Source organism: Coffea arabica, chromosome 9e (assembly GCF_036785885.1).
Source record: "Coffea arabica cultivar ET-39 chromosome 9e, Coffea Arabica ET-39 HiFi, whole genome shotgun sequence".
NCBI lineage: Eukaryota > Viridiplantae > Streptophyta > Magnoliopsida > Gentianales > Rubiaceae > Coffea > Coffea arabica.
Window position 1 is genome coordinate 4,506,032 of NC_092327.1, and position 24,489 is coordinate 4,530,520.

Sequence of the window (24,489 nt, forward strand, 5' to 3'; positions counted from 1 at the left end):
GCTTGTTTTTATCACAAGATTCCTTCAAGGCATTATGCAATTTTTCAACAAAGGATTCAAGATCATCATCATTTTCATCATCACTATCAGATTGAAAGTGTATGAAAGTTACTTCATTATCTCCAATAGCCATGAAGGCCATTTGAGCTGATTCTTCTTCTTCTTCAACTTCGCCTTCGGAGTTACATTCATTCCATGTAATCTAGAAGTTGTTGAACCTTGGCTTTCGATCAACCTTTCCATCTTTCTTTTTCTTCAGGGAACATTCGTTTGCGTAGTGTCCAGGCTATCCACATTCGTAGCATTTGTCCAATTATTTCTTGTTGAATTCTTGTCTTCCTTTGTTCCTTGCGTTTGAAGACTGATTCTGGAATTGATTGCTAGGTCCTCCCCTTCTAAACTTCCTTTTATTCAAGATTCTCTTGAAGCTTTTTGTGATGAGAGAAAGATCGTTGTCATCACCATCCGAGTTTTCATCATCCAACTGAGCTGGATCATCTTCACCTTGAGCTGCCTTCAGAGCTATGTTTCTCTTAACTCTCGCGTCCTCTTCCTCCTGCACTTTAGTTTTCAACTTCAACTCATAGAAGGTTAGTGAGTTAATTAGAGATTCAATAGGCACAAAATTCAAATCCTTAGCCTCCTCTATTGCAGTCACTTTACTTTCCCATTCTTTGCCTAACGCATTGAGAATTTTCCTGTTTTTCTCTCCCAAGGTGTACTCTTTGCCCAACACCTCGAGATCTTTGATCAAGTCATTGAACCTGCAATACATTTTGTCAATATTCTCAAGGGGTTCTATTTTAAATGATTCATACTTTGTGAACAAGATAGATTTTTTCTGTTCTCTCACGTTGTCACTATCCTCATAAATTTCTCTTAGCTTATCCCACATTTCTTTAGCAGATTTACATTCTTTTACTCTAATCGATTCATTTGAGTCTAAGGCACTATAAAGAACATTCATGGCTTTGGCATTCAAAGTGAGATTGGTTCTATCTTGAGTATTCAACTCAGCTCTTGTTTTAGGCCGAAACAAACCTGTATCTGCATCAAGAATGTTAGCATCATGTGGTCCTTCATTCACAATAAACCATAACTCAATATCAATGGATTGCAAAAAGATAATCATTCTTTCTTTCCAACTAACATAATTAGAACCATTAAACATGGGAGGCCTAGTGACAGATTGCCCCTCAACAAACATGGCATGATTAGTTGTCATCTTTACTCCAAGCCGCTTGAGCTTAATCTCTAGGAGACCAAGCTCTGATACCAATTGTAAGGCCCAAAGATAACCTAAGAGGGGGGGTGAATTAGGTTGATTAAAAACTTAATTGAGTTTATGCACTTTTTACTTGATAAAAATTTACCTTCTTTTCTAGTAGAGATCAATCAAATAATTTTAAAGAATAGAACAATGTTGATCAGAAATAAGGATATATATATAAGCAATGAGAATTTTATTAAACAAAAAGAATAAGATAGAGTATCAAACCGATTGTCTACCAAGCTTTCCTCAAACTTGAAGACCAATCACAAAGATGAGCACCTTCTCTTTGATGAACAATAATCAACTCAATCTACAATGGAGGGATCACTTCCTCCTTGCCCCAAGCCTCACTTAGTCAAGCTAGGAAGTTTTACTATCACTCAGATAACTCTCAACAAAGCTACACTATTGAAAATTTCAAACACAAGAGAAGAGCTTACAAGAACTTCACACAACTAGGAGAACAAATCTTGCTTGGGAGACTATTTTCTAGCTAAAATATATCTTTAGATCTTGTAGTCAAAGTGTGCAAAATTTGCTTTCTCGTTCAGAATCGTTTGTATTTGAAGGGGACCAAAAATGGGCTTCATTAATGCTTCCAACGGATAGAAGGCAGATGAAGAGTCAGCTAGCTGTTGGGGCTGTCGGATGTCCGACAGATTAATCATCGTCCGAAACTCACCAAGTTGTCGTTCGGACGTCCGATGGGATTTTATCGTCCGAAAGCAGCTGCGTCCGAATGTCGTCCAGAGAGAAATCAAAACTTTGCGAAATTTTTCGGACGTCCAACGCTATCGATATGCGTCCGAAGAGTGCGTCAGATCCTCCCGGACGTCCGATGCTTCCTCACGAGCGTCCGAAGGAGTTTCCCTCTTGATGTTCTTCATCCTTTCGGACGTCCGACATGAGTGCCCTGTTTTTGCTTCTTCTTTTGGTTGATTTTCTTTCCTTGACACCTTTGTACCTGATTCTCTAAAAAGCAAAACACTTATATTTGAAGAGAATTAGATAAACATTTCAAAGTGCTTTTGTGATCATCAAAATCAAGAATAACAATATAAGAAGGGCTTTTGGGGTTGTTCGAGCCCTAAGTCTTCATGTTACCTTTTTGTTCCCAAAATCATGTTTTGCACCCTTGTATTAGTAATTATTTGGCGAGGTCTACAACTTGTAGTCGAGCCTCATTTGTGCATTTTATTTACTGGATTTGTGGCTGTGGAAATCATAATTGTTTACCTTGGTTATTCTAGGATTTCTTGGTGATTAGAGCCCTACTTTGCTTGAAACTTTTGAAGTATCCTTGCTTTAACTGGTGAGTGTACCACTCCCCTGAATTATTGCTAAACTGGTTATCTGTACTTGCAAATTGCTATTTGAATGTCTTTACCGACTGTTTATTTTGTACGAGACGAGTGTGTATTTTATTGCACTCGTTCTCTAGCCTATGCGACTTGTTTCCTATACATACTTGAATATGTTACTTATGCTTGATATGATGTCGTTTGAAAGTATATCCAACGACTTTCCTGTTAAATCTGAGCTCAATCTCATGGGAGTCAATTGAATCAAGCCAGCAAGGGCTTAGTTGAGGAAAATTGACAATCCATGGGTGCCTATTCTTGGAAAATCTTTGGGTATTGGAGACTCTAGATTTTCGGTATACTCGAGTATTACCATTCCTGTTCCTATTTGGCGTTCGGGTCCAGTAAGGGGTACGTTTGGTGAACGGAATTTTGGCGTAAGCGGGGTCTACGGACATATGTGTTTCATTAAACGTTGACGGAGGGTCAACGAGGTTGGATCAAGTATTGCAACGGCAATTTGGCTCCTGAGAGCCACCTGTATCCTTTAATTTGCGGTGTTCATTCATTTCTCTTATTTGATGTGTATATGTGCCTTAAAAGTGATTTCTTATGATTTCTACTATTTATACTTTTGATACCTCATTGAGATTCTAGCTCACCCCGTTCCGTTATCCTTATTTTCCTTATAGGGAAACATCTTTTGGAACTTCGATGTTTTGAAGAATGAGTTGAGTTAGTTAGAAATTCTTTTGTTCTTTTGGTATAGCTCCTCGACAATTTGGAAACCCTAAATGTATCTTAATACAATGTTTCCTTTTGGTTTGTAAACCTACTAATATGTATATTTTAAAGTGTTTCCTCATGTTTATGAGGCATATGTATTTGAGAATGCACATTCTCTCATGTTAGACAAAGTTTACTCGTATTTGGTTGGATTTTGGACGAGTACGAAGGTTGATCGAGGAAAGCAGAAAATATTTGGGAGGTTACTGTTCACAGAATCCGGCCGAGTATCCGGCCAGTAATTGGCCGGATATGCAGGGGAAATTTTGAAATTTTTGGGTTGAGTTACTGCCTCCAATTCAGCCAGGAATCCGGTCGGGTATCCGGCCAGAAACCGGCCGGATTGTGACATGGCAGTCACTGTTCATCCACAGCTTCTTTTTGTTCTTCGTTTCTTTTTTTTTATCGGTCGTTGTAGCGCTCGAGCACTGTATTATCTTTCGGAACAATTATTTCAGGGTGTGATTAGCTTAGTAGTCCTAGCGGCACTTCCTTTTCGTTTTGATTTTTCGTGGGAACGTTATACCAAAGATTGATTGTATCTTTTAGTTCGGCTCAATTGGGTTCTGAATGTTTTGTTCCAGATCCGTAGACCCGGCGAGAGTTGGGCAGGCGGTCCGCCGAACCCTTTGGTTCGCCTTAGAGTGAGGTGGGGCTGTCACAATTTGTGACTTGTGTGGAGGTTATTATGCTACTAATACATGTATGCAAGCACAAAATGTGAATTATTATGATAAATTAGAGTATTACAATCCTTATTTTGATCGATATAGTGCTAATTGGAGTAATTCTCTTGCTTATGGTTGGAATAATCAATGTACATATAGTGATTATCCATATTTTTATGATTACCAACCTGAAAGTGTCCAATATGAATCAAAACTATCTTGGGAGTTGGCAATAGAGAAGTTAGGTAATGCACCTCTACCTTGGGAATTAGAAAGTGAACTATTAGCTAATGATTCTAATGCATCTTGGGAGCTAGCTGTAGAAAATTTTTCTAATCAATTTGATTCAGCAATAGAAAAGCTAGCAAATGCAACTTCCGACCGTTTTGATAGGATTGAGGAAAGAATAGATGAATTAGCTTCTCACTTTTGTAGAATACATGAGCAATTGAATGCATTGTGTGAAGTTATTTCCTCTAATAATTTGCAAAAAGATCCTAGCATGAATGGTGGAAATGTTGTATGTGAAAATGGGTTGCATTTTGATCAAAATGATGATTCTAACTTGTGTTTCAATGAGAAAATGTCCATTTCACATAATAATATCTTTGGAGATAACTTTGAATGTTAAGAGGTGAGTTTTAATGACTCATTTTTCACCCCTCTTGAGGAGTGTATAAAAAGTATAGGTTTTAAAGGTATTCCTGCCCAAGATACTCTCATGACATTTCAGGTAATATCTATGAAACACTTGGGATAGGTAAGTCACTTTCATTTCTCACATTATTAGATCATGTGACTTTTGCTATAAAGTCACCATTTAATGATCCACCACGGCCTAAAATGTTGGATTATTCGTTAACTAAACCTCCTTGATAATGAAGTGATATAGTCAAGCTAATGACTATAAAGAAACACTAGTTGGGAGGCAATCCAACGATTTCTTATTTTTAGTAAATTTTAGTTGTTTAACCAGTGTTTTTGTGTGTTTTGTACATGGCAATGACAAGGGTTCATGCAAATCATTTCAATGACAAAAGTGTCTATACTGAGGCAAAAAGGAAGTTTTCATGTTTAATTGTTGCTTTTCATGTTTAATTGTTGCATTTCATGCATTTAAAGTGTTTCATGTTAAAATTATAATCATGCATGATCATGTTAAACTTGGATTTTATTCAAAGAATATGAAAGCAAGTGGATATCAGTGGAATGCGGAAGGTTGGCCAAACAAATTTGGAGGAAAAACTGTAGAAAACAGCTTTTTCTGCAGCAAATCTGGCCAAATATTGGCTGGATTGAAGGCCGGATAGTCAGGGGAGAAAGAAAAATTTTTTCGAGCTCACTGGCCAGAATCCGACCGGATTGTAAAAAAAAAAAAAAATCATTGTAGGAAATCCGGCCATAAACTGGCCGGATATACAAGCCAAAAAAAAAAAAAATTCTGCCCAAAATCCCTCCAATTTCTAGCCGGATTATGAACAGTAACCAGCATAAGATGAATCTGTTTCACGGATTCCTCACAATTTTTCTCCCTTCTTTTTCAACCCAACTCACACACTAACACCTCAAACACACACCACTCACTAAAACACCACTTTTCACCATTTAATTTTCAAATAACCTTCACCAAATCACTTTCTCCCATCCTCTAGAGTGAATTTCATAGTTCATATTCTTTCAAAAACAACTCTAAAGTGGTTTCAAACTTACCATTAGTTAGGATTCTACCTTCTTGAAATCACTCAATTGAGGCCAAATTGGAGTAAGCTTCTTGGGGTTTTCACATCATATTCATCACTTAACATCACCAAACCAATTTGAGGTAACAATTCTTCAGCTAATTTTGTTATTTGAATTTTGCCATGATTGAATATTTTCTATTTTTAGGCAATTTTTATATGTGAAGTTAGGTGTATTTATTTGAGCTTATTGATGCTATTGGTGATTGTTAGTGATAAATGAATTTTGTGATTTACATTTATTGTATTTATTTGGTGAATTATTGCTAGTTTTATGCTTAATTTGGTTTGGTAACAAAGTTGCATATTAAGTAGCCAAATGTAGCATTTTAATTAGCTTAGTGGGAGTTTTTGATATTCATATGAGTAATTTAGATTACCTAATGAATGAAAAGATGCTTGATTGAATGATTTCTTGAATTCTTAGGTAATTCTAAAAGAAGAGGTGAATTGAAGATGGCCTTAATTGATGAAATTCATAAATGCACTTACAATTTTTGTGGTTCAATAGTTTTTAGTATTTCATGAATTCTCACGAAGGTCATTTATATTTTGGTTTGGTGTGTTTGCCTCCATTTTGAGATTACTTTTGTACTTGAGGGGATTTGATCATTGATGACAAAATGTATAAATGGAACTTACTTTGTTCGTGATGGTGGATTTATTGTGTGAAATTAGCTTCCCTTTGCTTTGGATACTAATGCATATATTTGATTAGCAAAGATTAGCTCTTTTCATGTTTTTATCCCTTGAACATTGTATGGTTCCACATGCTTGATCATTTTTCCTTTTTCCTTGAATTGCATGTTTTTGCTGATTGCAACCTTTTATTTTTAAGAAGTTGATTTGTTTTGATTTTGTCTTTTTCCAGGGTGCAATAATCAAACACTTCATTCTTTCTCAAATAAGGTTAGAAATTCATCACTGGCCATGGATTTGGACTGTGCAAGTTCATATGAGTATTATTTTCTTTTACTCTTTATTTATTTTCCTTTTCTCACATTGAGGACAATGTGAAGCTTAAGTGTGGGGGAGGAAATATTTGAACTTGCAAATACTTTCTATGTGATGATATTTTGTGGATTTAAATGCTTAGAAATATTGGAATTGTGTTTGAATTATTTGCCATGTGGATAATTTGCCTGAAATTGGGTTTGTTGGCAGGGAGTTTTCATCCATTTATAAGGAGAAAATCTTTAAAAAATTTTATAAAATCTTTTCCAATATTTCACTATGGCCCAAAAGTTCTTCAAATTTTTACATTTTCATTCAAAAAGGGCTAATTTGTTCCAACTTTAAATGTTTAAATTCTTCCAATTGTTGAAACTTTATGTGTATTTTGGAAGGTTTTGTCCTCATTTAACTTGGAAATTGATTATTATGCAATTAGAATTTTTTGCATTTTAGAAAGTATACTTGGTAACTTGAAGAAAATTATGCTTATAATTTTACATGTTTAATAAAATTTCTTCTCTTTACTTAATTTTACAAGTAAGTGATTGATATATCAATAAAAGCTATACTCCTCCTTTGATTTACTTTTTTATGAGAAAAAATCTATTTATTTTCTAATAAAAAAAAGAGAGAAATAAAAAGAAAAAAAAGAGAAAAAAAGAAGAAAAGAAAGTAAATAAAAATTGTTCTACTCCAATGATTCTCGTACCGAATAACCGGGGGTTGGCATCTACAAATATCAACTTTCGCGTAAAAAGGTATTTGAATTAAGAGTATGCATAGCAACTTGAATAAGTGAAATGTTGAGTAACCAGAGATCTTCACCTAAAAGTGTCGATTTTTGCGTAAAAAGGCATTCTCACTATTTAAGTAAAATTAGTATGAATAAATCCCTCTTAGTTGTAAAATTTTGAGAAAAAGATGACTATAGGAGGAGGAAGGCTATAAATCGACTATATGATTTGCTAATTTGTGAAATTAAGTGAGGGTAAGAGATTAAGTTTAACTTGTTGAAATTAAGGTGTAATTATCTTTCCTTTACTTGATATTATGAGTATTTAGTGTAATTTGAACAATTGTATAATGATTAGTTTCCAAGTCATGAGGAATTAAATTTGACAAAAGTGCATACATTGTTTCACCTTTTGAATCATTGTAATTGATTATGTGTAGATTGCTTGAGGACAAGCAATGATTTAAGTATGGGGGAGTTTGGTAAGTGACTAATTTACGTAATAATTGTATGATATTTTATATTATTTTTAGTCACTTTGGTTATATTATTGGAAGAAAATGAATCATTTTGGCTATAATCGGTGAAAAATGTTTTTAAGTGGTTAAATGAGGTTTTTATCACTTTTTACTTGAATTTTGTGCATTTTGACAGTTTTGACACATTTTCGTATTTTAGCTATAACTTGAGTTACAATGATCGGATTGAGATGATTCTTAGATAATTTGAAGATAAGAGATAGATCTACAACTTTGGTGAAGACATCTGAATTCAGTTTGAAGGTTTTCTAGGTCAAAAATCCGAATTACAGTAGCTAATTTCTATTGGTCGAAGCTGAAACAGGGCAGTGAGCAGTCAAAGGGTATTTCGGTTATTTCTTAGTCTACACAGATCCAAACGAGAAGATTCTTGATGCATTGGAAAGATAGCTCAAGGGGCTACAAGTTTTATGTTTTGGTCAAGAGCTAAATCAGCTTTTATCATCAAGAAAAGTTCTGTTGAAATTGACACAAAATCGAAGCAGAGCTGAAAATTGAACAAAAGTGCACCAAAATGCCACTGTAGCAATCCGGCCGGAGCTTGGCCGGATTTCTGGACGGATTGTGGTCAGAGAAGGCTGCTCTTTACGTGGAAAACTTATTTTCACCTCCAACAAGTCACATGCAATGCCAGACATGTGAGAACTACTTTGCAGCTGTAAAAGAGTGGTGTAGATCTCATTTTCTTGACTTCTTTCATCTTTATATAGCCAAAACTTGCAAGATTGAAGGGAGAAGAGGAGAGACATACGGGAGAAAGCTTGGACTGCAGAAATGTAGCTCTTCCATTTTCCGAGTGTTAGATTAGTTTAGTATAGAGTAGTATAGCTCATCCATTCTTGTATATTGGCTAGATTAGGATGAAGATGGAGATGAAGAAGGAGGAGTTGAAGCTCAAGTGACATGGGTTATCTCTTCTCCATCTCTTTATCTTTTGTATTGGATTCTTAAATATGGTTAATATGCAAGTTCTGGATTTTGTGTTTAATATGTATCTTTAAAGTTTATGCCTTGGGTTTGGTTGAACTTTCTATGATTGTTAATGTTTATTATTTGGTTATTTGATTGCTATGATTTGAGCAAGTTATTTAGCACTTTGGTTCTTTAAATCATGATTAATCTGGTACCATTAATTGTGATTATCTAAGGTGTTATTTCTGCAATGAAAATTGAGATTTAACACTAGTTCAAGAAGTGCTAAACATAGGGAGTACACTCACGAGAGTAGAGGTGCACCTATGTGGTTTTAGTAATTAGTTTCATGTAATTTCATTGAAAAAATGAACTTGTAGCTAATTTCATAACCATAAGAATAGGTATGGATTAGTTATGCGTATAGTTGATTCACTACGAAAGTAGGTTTCACATGTTTAAGGAAATTACACCATAACTAGCCTAGATAGTAGTACTCAATGATCCAAAAATGGCAATTACATGAGTAGTTAGGGATACCATAACTTAAGGAACTTTCATTTGTTATTTTGCATAAGTTCAGTAGGTTTCATTTCTTATAATATATTATAGTCTAAATAATAGAGAAGCTTTAGTAGTGCCGGTAATTGCAATCTTCCTTGTGGGATCGACCCTTAATATTCTATACTCGCTCACGATTTGTATACTTGCGATAAATCGCGTGTGGGATATTTAGGAATTTATAAATGTAAAATTTGATTAGGATGAACTTAATATTATATGTATACCCTACGCCCGTCACCAGGCTTTCCACAATGATAGCATTGCTTTACTTTATTATCATTGCTTAACTTTATGGAGGTATTCTTTTTCTTTGTAGTGTATTAGCCTTTTATTTTTATGAGTTTGATCTTTACCTTGTTCATTTTTAGTCATGGTCTCTTTCACATAATCGACATTACATTAAACATGGCCAACATTGCAACTCTATTGAGATTTTCTACCTCAATTTGCAAATGTATTTGAAATTGTTCAATAGTTTGCATATTAGGATCATGCAGTATTTTCTTCCTATAATCATTCCAAGATAAAGGAAATTTGGATAAAATCATAGCCACTTGAAGAGAATCAGGAACTCTACTGTCAATTCTTCTAACTTAGCTACCAACAGTTGCAACTCATGCACTTGATCTACGATAGGCAAATCATTGAACATTTTGAACTCTAAATACTTTGATGCCAAATATTTATTTATACCTCTCTTCTCATGTTTGTGCATGGTCTCTAATGCTGCCTAAATTTAAGTGGGGACTTCATTGCACTATAGATATCTATAGATGAGTATAAGAGATGATAAGACATGAATTCTACATACCGTCTCATCCTCCATTCTTTTCTTCCTTGTATCTTTCACTTCTTGATAATCATTAGACTTTGGGTCTAGAATCTTTGGCAATAGTGGATGAAGGATGTAGAACACCTTGTGGGATGTAGTATGAATCAAAACCATCTAGTCCTTCCATTTTGTAAAATTGGTACTATTGAAAGGATCTACCTTAATTGCTTTGACATTGTTTTGATATTTTACAGAGCACTATGTGATTAGCATATATACTACTTATTTTTATGAAATTTTAGCATTTGTTTTTAGCAAATTTTCAAGTTAAAATGGAAGAATTGAACTCCTTTATGAATTCTTTTAATACAAGTAGGGTTCCATAACCAAAACATGCAAATGTATAGATTAATGTGTTAATGTGTAATATTTTTGTAGGTTTTGGCATTTTATATGTTGATCCAAATCAAGTGAAGATCATTTTAAATGATTGAAGTATGATTTGAAGAAGCAGCATTAGATACAATAGAGAAAAAGTGGTATGCAGATGGAGTAAAAATGAAGAAAAGCATGGCAACTCTGATACATTATGGAATTTTAGATATATCTTGAGCTATAAGTCTTGGATTGAGATGATTTCTAAACCATTTTGAAACTAAGACATGAACCTACATTTCATATGGGACATTGAGATCCAGTTAATAAGTTTTTATAGTCAAAATTCTGAAAAACAATCATGCATTTCTACTACAAAAAGTTGAAATAGGGTTCTAATCAGTTGAGGGTTTTTTTGCTGTTTCTTAGTCTGAAGACATCTAAATGACATAATTCTCAATTCACTGGAAATCTAATTCAATTATATAAAACTTTCATGTTTCATAAAAAAAAACTAATTCAACTTCTATCATCAAGAAATTTGCAGGTCAAGTTGATGCAAAATGAGAACAATTACTAGAAATTTTCAAATTGTGCCAAACTTGCAGGGGAGCAGTTACGTGGGGGTCTTATGCGACCTATTCCGTGTAACTACCCCACGTAACCTCATGTCGATAGTGCAAATTGCACAGCCAAAATCTCAATTTTTCCAAAGCTATGATAGATTATTTCCAGCAAAGAATTTTAGCTGCAGATGTAAAGAAGAGTACAGAGACTTGTAGAAGCATATTTTGGGCATCTCACGAAGCATTTCACATCAACTTTAATCACTTATTTGGAGTTTGAATTCAACTATAATAGAAGAGTTCTTCACAAGATAAATCAATATGGAGAGAAGGAAGATAAGAACTTTAGCTTAATTTTAAATAAATAATCTTAGACTAATGAAGTAAGAGAGCTTAAAAGAGAAAGTGAAGGGACACTCTTGCCCTTTGCTTATTTGAGAGGGCTACTTGTAAAGAAGATCAAAGATTCCACTTCAAGAAATTGAATAAGAATTCTTCTTTTTATGTGTTTTTTTCTCTTGTGCTTATTTTCAATGATTAGTTGCAAGTTTCTTTCATACTTGGATATGCTTAATAATATGTTTAGCTAAACTTTTCATCTTTTGGGATAATGATGAACTTGTTGTTGCTTTAATATGAAGTAGTTAGGAATGATTATGTTATTTTATGATTTTGTTAGTCTAAAAACTTGTGCTTGCTATTTATGATTGTTGGATCGCCAACTATGAATTTTTTGATGATCGTATGAGTAATGAAAGTCTCCTACATGTAGATCTTAGTTCTTAAACCCTAATATTATTCTTGGCAAAGCAATTCGATGATTGAAAATATCATGTTCATTGGCGAAAGCGAGGGCATGTGACGTGCGCAGGGTATACATGTATCATTTAACTCGTCTACAATCAAGTTTTACATTTATAAATCTTAAATATCCCACACGCGATTTTTTGCAAGTATACGAGTAGCGATTGAGTATAGGATATTAAGGATCGAACCCACAAGGAAGATTTTCAATTACCGGTAATTTTTGAACTCCTTTATTATTTAGACTATCACTAGTGCAAGTAATTGAATCTACACTATAAACATGAAGTAAAAGTAATAAAAATAACACTAGAAAGCTCCTAGAGGTATGGAATTCCTTACTACTCTTGGAAATGAAGTTACCGGTTAAGTGAATGCTATTATCTTGGCTAGTTATGGTATAATTTCCTAATGTATGTAAAACTTACTCTCGTAGAGAATCAACTATACTTATAGCTAAACCATACATACTCTCGTGATTATGAAATTAACTACAAGCTTATTTCTTCTATGAAATTACATGAAACAAGTCACTAAAGCCACATAGGTGCATCTCTACTCTCGTGAGCGTACTCCCTAGGTTTATCACTTCCTTAAACTAATGTTAACGTCCAATTTTTATTGCAAACTTAACACCTTTAAATAATCACAACTAATGGCCGGTTAATCATGATTAGATAAGCAAAAGTGATAAATAACTTGCTCAAAATAATATCATATAATAATCAAGTAAATATCACTAATAAGATATAGCAAGTTCATCCATACTCTAGGCATAAACTTTAGAAACATATATTGAAACACAAATCCAAAACTTGCATATTAACCATATTTAAGAATCCAAAACAAAAGATAAAGAGTTGGAGAAGAGATAACTCTTGTCACATGAGCTTCAACCCCTCCTTCTTCATCTCCATCTTCATCCTAATCTAGCCAACATACAAGAGTGGATAACACACATAACTACCTAAACTATTCTATACTATACTAACCTAACTACTGAACTAAGGAAATTCTAGTGAAAACTATATTTTTGGTGAGTTTCTCTAGCCTTCCTAAGTTTTTTCAAATGTTCCCCAAGGCTGCTATTTATAGAGAATTCAAGGTCAAGAAAAGTTGTTAAAGTTGATGTGAAATGCTCCTTGAGATTCCCAAATGATACTTTACAAGTTCCATGCATATCCTTTATAGCTACAGCTGCAATTCTGAGTTATAGATGAGTTGGAAAGGTTGTGTGAACAAAAAGCAAGTTGCAGCAGAAAATGAAGAATATGTGACTTGAAAACGCGACCTTAGGTCACGTATTGTCTACCCACATATTGCTTCTGCAGGTTTGCACTTTCTGGGCAGAATTCATCTTGGCTTGGTTTTTCGTCCAACTTCAACTGATATTTTCTCGATGATGGAGGCTAAACTAGCTCTTGTTAAAACATAAAAGTTGTAGCCCTTTGAGTTAACTTTCCAATGCCTTAAGAATCATCCAATTTGGAGCTCTGTAGAATGAGAATGACCAAAATATCCTCGACTGGTCAGAGCTCTATTTCAGCTTTTGATAGTAGAGTTGCACTTCTGTATTTCAACATTTTGACAATGAAAATGACCAAACTGGACTTTGATGTTTCATATCAAATGTAGATATATCTCTTAGCTTCAAAATGTACAAGAATCACCCCAATCCGATACTTGTAGCTCAAGATATAGCCGAAATACTACAGGGTGTCAAAGCTGTGAAGCTTGCTTCCTTTTATTCTTGATTGTATTTCCTCTTTTGCACTTTATATTCTCTTTTTATCACTTCAAACTATCATCAATCATCCAACTATTTTCTCAATTCATGACATTTGATGATTAAATCATTAAACCGATAAAAGAATGAAGTTTTACCATTAAAATCCATAGAAATGCAATTTTTACCACTTAAACCATAAAATGCATATTTTCACTAAAATCCTAGTTAATTAGCTATAAAAGTAATTAAAACACACCAAAACTAACTAATAAAACACACTTAAAACACGTAAAATATGTACTTATCAGCATGCATTAAGAAGTTATTTCCTTGGCAAATCATGGGAGTTATAGCTTAATCATCCTAACTAGTTTTTATTCTTGGCACAACAAGGGATTCTTAACCCTAGAAAATCTCTTTACTTGAATTTTGAGCAATCTTATTTTCATTGATCTTAGTTTAAGTTGTAGTTTACTTTTCTAAAAGTGAGTGAACAAGCCACTAGTGCTTTCTTTTAATCCCTGTGAGATTGACCCTAATACCATGAACTCATTAACCTGTATACTTGCAGAGAAGGGTAGTTAGATAAAACTTTGAAATTTAACTAGCAAGCAAGTTTTTGGCACTGTTTTGAGGACTAGGTGCAACATTAGGGTTAAAACAACCTTTATTAATCTAGACATTATTTATTTAGTGTTTATTATATAAATAAATAAATAATATATATATATATATATATATATATATTACCTTTTAGCTTTACTAATCTATTTTTATTTTGGTCATTTGTAAGGACACTAATTCTTTCACCAAAGTCATATTTGTCCTAAAACAACAAACAGAAGTAGAAGGGGAAGAAGACATGCCTAACAAAATCAAATTCAGCTGGAGAGTGTAGGAAACACGTTCACTGAATAACAAGAAGTAAACCAAATGGTAGATCAAAGGCAAAGGGGTTTGAGCAACTATGCCTTGTCGGATGAATCCGAAACACAAACAAGCATAGCAAGGCCGGCCATAAATGCTAACAATTTTGTCGCGTCCCATTTTTCACAATAAAAGTTTTCTTACAAAAATGTGTTTTTCATTTAAAGAATAAGTGAAAAGGGTTAAAATGGGATTTAAAAAATGTGACAATTTGGGTGCAAAATTTATTCTAAAAGGATTTTTTAAAAAATGGGAATTGCCACTTGGTATTGAATAAGGTGTACCAAGTCACCCAAAAATGTTTTTGACCAAAAATAAAATAAAAATGAAATAAAACCTTTTTGACAATTTATGGTCTTTCAAAACAAGAGAAGATGAGTTCGAAAGTCATCATTGAAGAAAGAGAAGGCAAGGATTTGATTGATTCAAATTTAATGCACCCTTTCAATCTAATCTAAGTTAGTTGCGAGGTTTAATCAAAATTTTCTAATCTAACCCTCAAACTTATCATATTTAAATATTTCTATATGAATGCAAAATCTAAACCTAAAGGAAATATAAGGAGAGGCAAAATGTCCATTCAAGATCTAATGGGTACCAATCACATTAATTACGAAACCCAAAATAATCCATTGAAGATGTCACGAGTATGCAAAAATGAGATTCAAAGTAAAGAAAATTAAACTTTATATACAAGTATAAGTGGCCAAAGAAATGGGGATGCAAGATAATGGGTACGGGAAACAAAAAACTCGTGACACAATTTTCCTTTTTATAGAGGGTTAATAGAAGCTATAATCGCCCATTTTTTATGTTCGAATAGTGGCTCTTCTAACTTAGACAGGCAAACATACTAACTTATTTTCTAATTTGCTAAATGATATGCAATTTTAAATGGTTTAGTTTACATATGTAGGGGCAAGGGAATAATATAAGGAGAAATATCATACAAATGAGAAAATTATCTAATATAAGAAAAATGAATGAAAATGCAATGAATGACACACAAAAAATAAATCTAACACGTGGACGAGACCTACAAGTCTAGTATTGAACTGACTCATTTCTACAAACCCTCACTAGCATTGGACTAGCAAAAAAATGGAAAGAAATCACAACTAGTGTTGGACTAGTGTGGTGATGTCATGCATTCATCATTTAAAATAAAACATATAAAACATAGATTAAAATTGTGAGGACCCGTAAAATTTTCCTAGTTTATATTCTTTTATTTTATTTTTTCGCATGCATTTTCCTTACTTTACTTTACTATTTTAAATTTCCAAAGATTTTTATCAGTGAATATAGTTTTAAATCATTTTTCCTAGTATGGGTTAGGTTATGAAGAGTTTGAAGTGTATTATGGACGTGGGACCCGCTAGTGCGGTTAGTGTGATAAAATTTTGACGATTAGTTGGAATTTTGTAAAGGAATATTATTTTACAAGGTGCTAGGAAACAATTAGAGATTAGCTGAATAGATTAACTATTGGGAGAAAGAAGATAAGTTTAAAACATTCAAAGTGCCAAGTGTCACTACACTATTGGAGGGTGGACTTTGACCAAGCTTATTTAACTTTCATAAACTTCATTTTGATCCAATTTTGATCCCATTTTAAGCTTCCTTGGCCAGCCACTTGAAGGAAAGAAACCAAGGGAGAAACTTCATTTGTTCTTCAATTTCTTGCTCCAATCTTGGATTTCAACCATAAATCATACAAACCACACCATATAAGTTGCTCTTTAGGGAAGATTAAAGCTTGCGGTGGAGTGATTTTGGGAGGAAGAAGCCTAAGCTACCATTTTTTCTTGTTGTTAGAAGGTAACTTTCCAAGAAAACCTCTCTTTACTTCTAATAATTGCATCATAATGGTTTAAGGTTGTTAAATATGTAGTTTTATGGGAAAAATGATGGCTTGAGGTGGTGTTATGGAAAATTTCAGTTTTATTAGAGGATTTTCTGCCCTATTATGAAGCTTAATGTTTGACCATGGATTGATAGCTTTGTGATGTGTATTATTGAGCTTTTATATGCTAGTTTTAGTTGCCTAAAGGAATTTCCAGCTTGTGTTTGAAATTTCAGATTTAGGGTTTCTAATTTGGTCTTGTTTGTGGCTGGTTTTGGAGCTCTCACTTGGTGAGATATGAAGGGTATTTAATGGTTTATGATTTGTATGTGAAGTTGTGGCTGAAATGGGATGAGATTGGGTGTTATTGTTAGGTTGGAAAAGTAAAGAAAAACAAAGGGAGTGCTGCTGGAATTTTCGCAGGACCCTTGAGTAGTCTTGGGGAATTTGCTATATCTTAATGTAGGAAAATTAGAATTGAGTTCTGTTTGTTGTTTTTAAATTAGATTCATAGAGATATAAACCTTGTAAATTTCAGACCCTGCTTCTATCTGTACGATTTGTGGTGATTTTTCAAATTTGACTGAAATTGCGTACTTGTTCTGTCTTTTACTGGACGAAGCAGCAAATTGAGGCTTGAATTTGACTGACTTGTGATCTGAATTTTAAAAATGTGTCTTCTGAAAAATTTTAGTCCTTTGAGTCTATTTTCTAACAATATAAAGTTTACCAATTTTGGATTTGAGAATCTTGAGATATGATTTTTCAAATGTTGGTGCGTAAAACTGGAAAATCCTATTTTCTTAGAATTATTCTTACTCTTATTTTGCACCTTAAGTTTGGAGTTAGTAAATCATTGAGGGTATGTTTTGGGTAGAAGCGAAGGGTTTTTGGATCGTTCATAACTGTAGGACCAACTACCATCTTTTCACTCCAAAACTATACCTTCGTGTGCATTGGTAATTTACTTGGTTAGACATATGACTCGTAATCGAGTCTCAATTGTTCTACCTTGTTGGTTTAGGACGTGCCAGTGATCCAAGTACTTCGGGAGGAAACGTTTGAAGTTATTTGTTTAAATTGGTGAGTTTACCACTCCCTTAAGTTGTTGCTTATCTATGACTTCTGTATACTTTATATGAAACGAGGGTGTACTTCATCACACTCATTTCTCTCATCTGTTCTTTTGGTTCCTGTATATTGTATAAATCTATATTTGTTCTCTGTATTTGTTATCTGTATCTATTCTCTGTATGTGTTGATGTCGTTTGGAGGGTTGAATCCAACGACCATTTTATGACCTATGAGCTCAAAGCCGATGGCTAGTTACTCGAGTCGAGCTGGCAAGGGTCTGGTCGATTAGATAACGAACCACGGTAGTCCACTTTTAGGAAATCTTTGGGTATTGGAGACTCTGGATTTCCGGTATACTCGAGTATTACCATCTATGTTTCTGTTGAGGTGTTCGGGCCGGGTGAGAGGTAAGTTTGGTGGACGGAGTTGGCGTTAAAGTGGTGCTCTATTGGACTGATTCCTTTATTTGAAAGTTGACGGAGTGTCAACTACTTTGATCAAGCTTTGGGGAAGTAAGGAGAAATGGGCTCTTGAGAGCCACCTGTATCCTTTCTATTCGAAGTCTTTGTTTATTTCCCTTATCTGTCGTGTATATTTGACTATGTGTATTTCGGGTACCTCACTGAGCTTCTAGCTCACCCTGTTCCCGTTACTTGTTTTCCTTACAGGAATACTACTTTGGAAATCATGATTTTTGGAAGGAAGAGTTGAGCTAGTAGATGTGTATCATTTTGTTAAGCTCCTCTGTAATTATAAACTTTAAATGTATTTTGTATAAGTATGAACTTTGTCATACTTTTGACTTGTACTTCATGGAATCGTGAAAACATCAATGTATATATGTTGGTAAGTGTATACTATATATATCTCTTGAGCAATGCATGTCTTGCATGTCTTTATGGTTATTTAAACCTTATTTGAACCTGTGGGCAAGACTGGGCGAGTGCGGAATTTAAACGAAGAAAGAAAATTTCTGGTGGAAATTTTTGTGCGAGAATCCGGCCAGTTCTTGGCTGGATAGCTGGCCGGATTGGCAGGGGAATTGGATCACTTTGGTGTTTAGCTACTGCCTCCAATCCGGCCAGATCTCGGCTGGATTGTGACGTGGCAGCGGCACTTTTGTTTTATTTTTTTTGATTTTCGTTGGAACATTGTATCAAAGTTCTATTCCATCTTTTGGTTTAGTTATTTTAGTTTCCAAAAGTTCTTTTCTCGAAGTCCCTTTTGAATGTTTGCTAGGGTTTATTTCCGTTTCGGATCCGTAGTCCCGACGAGAGTTGGGCAGGCGGTTCGCCGAACCCTTTGGTTCACTTTAGGGGAAGGTGGGGCTGTCACAAAAATAGATCAACACATAGGATCACATAGAGCACATAACACATAAGCATAATATTTAGATACAATATCCTAAATAAAGCAGATAAAATATATAAGCACATAAGACACATAAATACACAAAACCTATCTATTACAATTGGGGACCTAGATACAATCTAAGGTGAAAAAATATAATAAAATTTCTACTCTATCTAGTACATTTGTCTATCTAATTACAATTCTTGCAAAAGAAAAAAAATATTACCTATCAATGACATCTTGAGATACTTAAGTACCCCCCAAATGATTACAAAAATTAATTAAACAAACACAAAAAAAAATTGAATAAAACTTAAAATAAATAAATAATAAAAATGTGTAAAAACATATAAATATATAGGAACATGTTAGAACACATAGTCAGAATTTAAAGGGTAACAGGGGTACTTTCATTTTGAAACAGTGACTAAATAAGGTAATGTTACCCTATTGATGTTCAAAATCAAAAAAGGATCACGATACCAATTTAATTTGAAATATTAAAAAAAAAAGAACATAAAAATGTACTAAATTCACATTACTATGCCAAGAATGTAAATAAACTCAAAGCACTCAAAAATTACAATTTAAATGCATGCAAGAGAAGTATAATTAAGAATTAAAAGAAGGGAACAATTATAATTGAGAAATAAAAAAATTATTGACTAAATTACAAAAAATAGAAAGTTTTTGGGTCAAAATATAATTTTACAAAAGATTAGGGTTTAAAAATTAAATAAATACAAATTTTGGAGGCTAAAATGCAATTAAATTAACGGTCCAAATGAAAAAAATTTAAAATTTTTAGGCCACAACAAAATTATTCAAATGTTTATAAGTCAAATTGCAAATTTTTTAATTTTGATTTAAGAAAAATACATACAAAACAACAATTGGGCCATTTTAACCATTTGGGCTGTACCACTTTAGTCAAAAGAAAAGAAGCAAATTTTCTTATTGAAAAGAATAGATGAGCCCAATTAATTTGTCAAACTCAAAAGTAATAAAGATATTGGGTTTAAACTCCAAAACCTAGTCACAAACCCAACAAATGTAAACACAAGCCCAAGCAAAATTTAAAGAAACAAGCCCACTTTTTTTCTTCCTTTTTTTTTTCCTCTTCTTCTTCCCCCCTCTTCTTCTTCCTCATCTTTGGCCAGCTTAAACTTCCGATTACCAGTGCCATGAACGCTGGTCTGCCACCGCCGACTGCCATCAGTCACTTGTTGCCGGCAACTTTTCCAGTCGCCAAAATTCGTCAAAATATACCCCCGCTCTATTTTTCGTGTAGAATCCACTTCTTGGGTAATTTTTGCAAAAAAAAAAAACTGACGAATCATGCTGAAATTAATAAAAAAAAATCCAGTTTCTATTTTTCCAAATCACTCTAATCATCACTAAAATTCATGTACATGTGAACTAATAAGGGCCAAATAATGCCCTACTTGGAAGCACCATTTCATTCAATTTTGGCTTCAAAAATCTCAGAACTTTGACTAACAAAAACATTTTCAGTCCTGAATTAGCTAAAATATTCATTTAAACGAAAATACATACAAAATTCTCTTCTTTAGTTCATTTTTTCATTTTGGCATTTTTCAAAACACTTGGAAGGCATAACATGACAGCCATTTTTCTTTAATCTTATTCATGTATTGTACCAACATTTCAACCACACAACATCAATAAGCAAAAGCAAGAAAAAGCTAAACAACAAAGCACTGGTTTAACATGATTAAAAGTAAGAAAATACCTCAATGAAAGTAAGTCCCTTGGCTAAAATTTTGAAGGAATTCCCAAGCCTCAATCATCTATTTGCTTGCTTTCTTTATTTCCTTTCCTCGCCTTTCTTTGCTCCAAGAGCTGGTACATATGAGAGTCGAGAGAGGGAAGAAAAAAAAAATTGAGTGATGTGTGTGTTTGTGTTGAGAGTGAAAGGGAGAGAGGGAGCTGAGAGAGAGTTGTGTTAGTGTGTGTGGAGAAAGAGGGAAATTGGTGAGAGAGTTTTTTCTTCTTGTGAGTGTGTGTGTAGTTGTTGTAGTGGTTGAGTGAAAATTATGAAAAAGAAAACCGAGAGGAGGAAGAAAAAATGGGGGGAAGTTGTTGTGTTTGGTTGTGAGGGTGATCATTGTGTTTTTTGGGTGATAATTGTCAAGAAAAAGTCAACAAAAAATGTGGGAGGTGGAATAAAATTTTGGGTTAATAGTGCATTCGGTGAAACAAAAATGATTGGGATATATGGGTTGGATAACACTTTGTTAGATTTTTTTTAAAAAAACTTTTTCCAGAATAAGAAAAACAAGAAAAACTCACATTAGTATAAATGAAAATAATGAATAGACCAATAAATATATTGACAGAAAATAAGGAGAAAAAGCAAAGATTAAAAATTTGGTGTCTACAAATTTTGAAATCAATCCCGGTTTCATTCAAATGATCCAACAAAGCCAATTTGGAGGAAATGCAATAGAAGATTCAAATACTCAACTAGTTAACTTCACAGAGTTATGTAGTACAATTAAAATGAATGGAGTAATGATGATATTGTTAAGTTTAAGTTATTTCCATTCTCATTTTGTGACAAGGCAAAGGTATGACTAAATTCCTATCTCCAAATACTGTTGTTACATGGAGTCAATTGTCAAAAGCATTCTTAAATAAATATTTTTCACCCAGTAAAATGTCTAAATTTCATATGGATATCATAGATTTTAATCAACATGAAAGAGAGTCATTATATGAAACTTGAGAAAGGTTCAAAAACCCACAAAAACAATGTCCACACAGGGACTCCTAGAGTGGTTGATTGTTCAAACCTTCTAGAGTGGTCTTACCTTTCCAACTACGATCAACATAAATGCCATCGCCGGTGGAGCATTAATGGGGAAGTTTACAAAGGAAACATAAAATTTGATAGAAGAAATGACCTATAATAATTGTCAATTGGCTAATGAATGAGGCATATACAAGAAAGTAGCCGGCAATATAGAAATAGATAGAATAATCCTTCTTGATCACAAAATTGATAACTCGGTGAGGTGTTTTAATATGTTAATGGTCGGATCAATTTCACTCTTGAAGTTGGAAAGAATCAACCGAAAGTGTGAGGCTATCCCTTCACGCCTTTGGTGCTACAGGGCCCTTATGACCCAACAATCCAATTCAAAGAAAACCTTTTTTTAGATATCCTCTCACTGGAGAGAATCTCTTGAGTTTTTCCCTTTTTGCTTTTCTCCTTGGATCTTCTTTTAATATGTCAATTGCCTACATTAACCTCTGCCATAGGTTCAAATAGGCTAAAACCAGACAGAGATTCCTTTTGCTAGGTTAGCTATTCAACAGACATAAGGTTGGATTACTTTCCTTTTCTGACTCTTGGTTGGACACCTATATCTAGCAATTCCTAGCTCTAACAGCTTCGGCTTCTTTAGCTGTCCTTATCATTTTTGCAGTAATTGAAGGTCTCCAACCCGACTCGCAAGTTATTTTAGAGTGAACAGATGATCTGGTAGTAGCTACAGGCATGCGTGGAAGGGAAACCCAGAAACAAGAGGGCGGCTAAGAGTAGTGTCGGAGACATCTTTATCTGAGGAAAAGGCTTCATCGCCTGGCTGCTCATAGGTTGGCTTCCATATTAGCCTTTGAAGGTGACTCAATCAGAGAGGCTTTTACCCCTTTCTCTTCACCAAAAAGATTAGGAAACTAACGTTTGAAGTCTTAAGTCTAGCACACTGCACCCTTGAAATGCGTATGGAAAGAAATTCTTGGTAGGAAACCCCTTGATGTATAATCTATCAAGTGGGGGACTGGTCTAGGCAATTAGTGTAACAATGAATAGAGGAACTCGGCAAGGTGAATGCAACCTCATCTTGCTTGCTTCTAGCACTAGATAATAGGCATTTTGCTATGGCAAGAATACTATTTTTTAGGTCTACCACTAAGTAGAGAAGGTCTATGCTATGGTAAAAAAGTGCATTGAGGACTTCAATTTAAATAGGTAAAAAAGTAAGAGAACTGAGCATCAAAGAAGTGAATTGCCCATCAGCAGTTCATTGGAATGGTTGCCCAGGCCAAATTGGGCCAATTCGATGGAACACATTGATTCCGTCCTTCGCCATGCTTTGCTCATTTTATCTTTACACGCTTACCTTGCCCAATGACATACTCTATATACAAGAAGAAGACATCAATCTCACTAGAACAAAGTAAGTTTGAAGGGGTTGCACCCTATGCCACTTGGTGGACGAAATCTTCTTTATATGGCATTTCAATCACGAAAGATTCAATCTAGTTCATGTGTTACTTCTTATGCGAACATTGCCTTTTGTACTACATGTGGAGGAAATCATGTTAATAATGAATGTTTAGACTTGAAACAAGTACAACCTGTCAACAATATTACTTGTTGACCCCAAAACAACACGTACTCAAATGCCTACAATCCTGATTGAAAAAATCATCCTAATCTAGATTGGAGGGATCAAAATGATCAAAACCGTCCCATGAACCTATCTGTTTTTTCGCCTAAACCTATCCAAGAGACCAAATCAGCTTGGAAGATAGCCATGAAGAAATTATCCAATGACTTGAATAGCAAAATAGTGAGAGTAGCTAGTGATGCCAATAGCAAAATTGATAGACAAGCCAGTGCCACTATGGACCAATCGAGAGGATGGAGGAGAGACTTGACCAAATGACAAGTATTTATAGGAATATAGAATTTCAACTTTGTCAAATTGCCAATGCAATTAATAATAGGTATCCAGGAGAGTTACCTAGTAAAACGAGGTAAATCTTAGAGAGAGTGTGAATGCGATCACTCTTAGGAGTGAAAAACAATTAGAGGGTGTTAAACTTACTAGGAGTGGAAAGGTTAGTGTAGGTGGGGAAGAAGAGGAACAAAAAGATCAAAATAATCATGTTTTAATTGATATTAATGTACTTTCTTCTCACATTTCTTCTAATAATGCTACTAACTCTATTCCTTTTTCTGATAGGTTTAAGTAGGAGTGGGCAAAAAAACCCATCAACCCAACAATCTGAGAGACTCAATCCGACCGACATTGAAATTTAGGATACCCGATCCAGTTTCTATCAGCGGAGTAGATGAGCGTCGGATACCCGTAATATTTGGGTATGAATATAGGTCATAAAAATATAAACCCGTAGGTACCCGACCTCGGGGCATATTATATAAATATTAAAAATATAGGGGTAATTTTATAATTTTTTAAAGTTATTAACCCTAAAGCCTAAATAAATCCATCGATTTCAGTCTTCACTTTTCATTTCCCAAAACTCTCTCTGTACTCTTCACTCTTCACTCTTAAGTCGACACTCTTCCTTCTCTTCAATTTTCGTTTCACCTCAAGTCTCAAACAAAAGCTATAGCACGCCAGACCTTCATTTGTAGTCGACACTCAAAATCAAGCTCAGAGTAAGTGATCAATTACGTGGTAAGTGAACCCTAAATTCCTTATTTATGATTATGTATTTTCGGTGATTTTGCCTTGAATAGCTCAGGATTAGAATCGAAACCTAACTTACAGATATTGACTAGAAGTGAATTTGGTA

The 24,489-nt window shown here is 34.2% G+C and overlaps 1 long non-coding RNA gene across 1 annotated transcript; it reads right to left on the reverse strand.

Annotated features, from left to right (window-relative positions):
- Positions 1-19,848: 19,848 nt before the first annotated feature.
- LOC140014895 (uncharacterized) lies at positions 19,849-21,015 on the reverse strand. Its single transcript, XR_011821627.1, has 2 exons — positions 20,669-21,015; positions 19,849-20,215 (listed from the first exon to the last, which is right to left on the reverse strand). It is a non-coding gene; the product is annotated as an uncharacterized lncRNA (long non-coding RNA).
- Between the last annotated feature and the right edge of the window lie 3,474 nt (positions 21,016-24,489).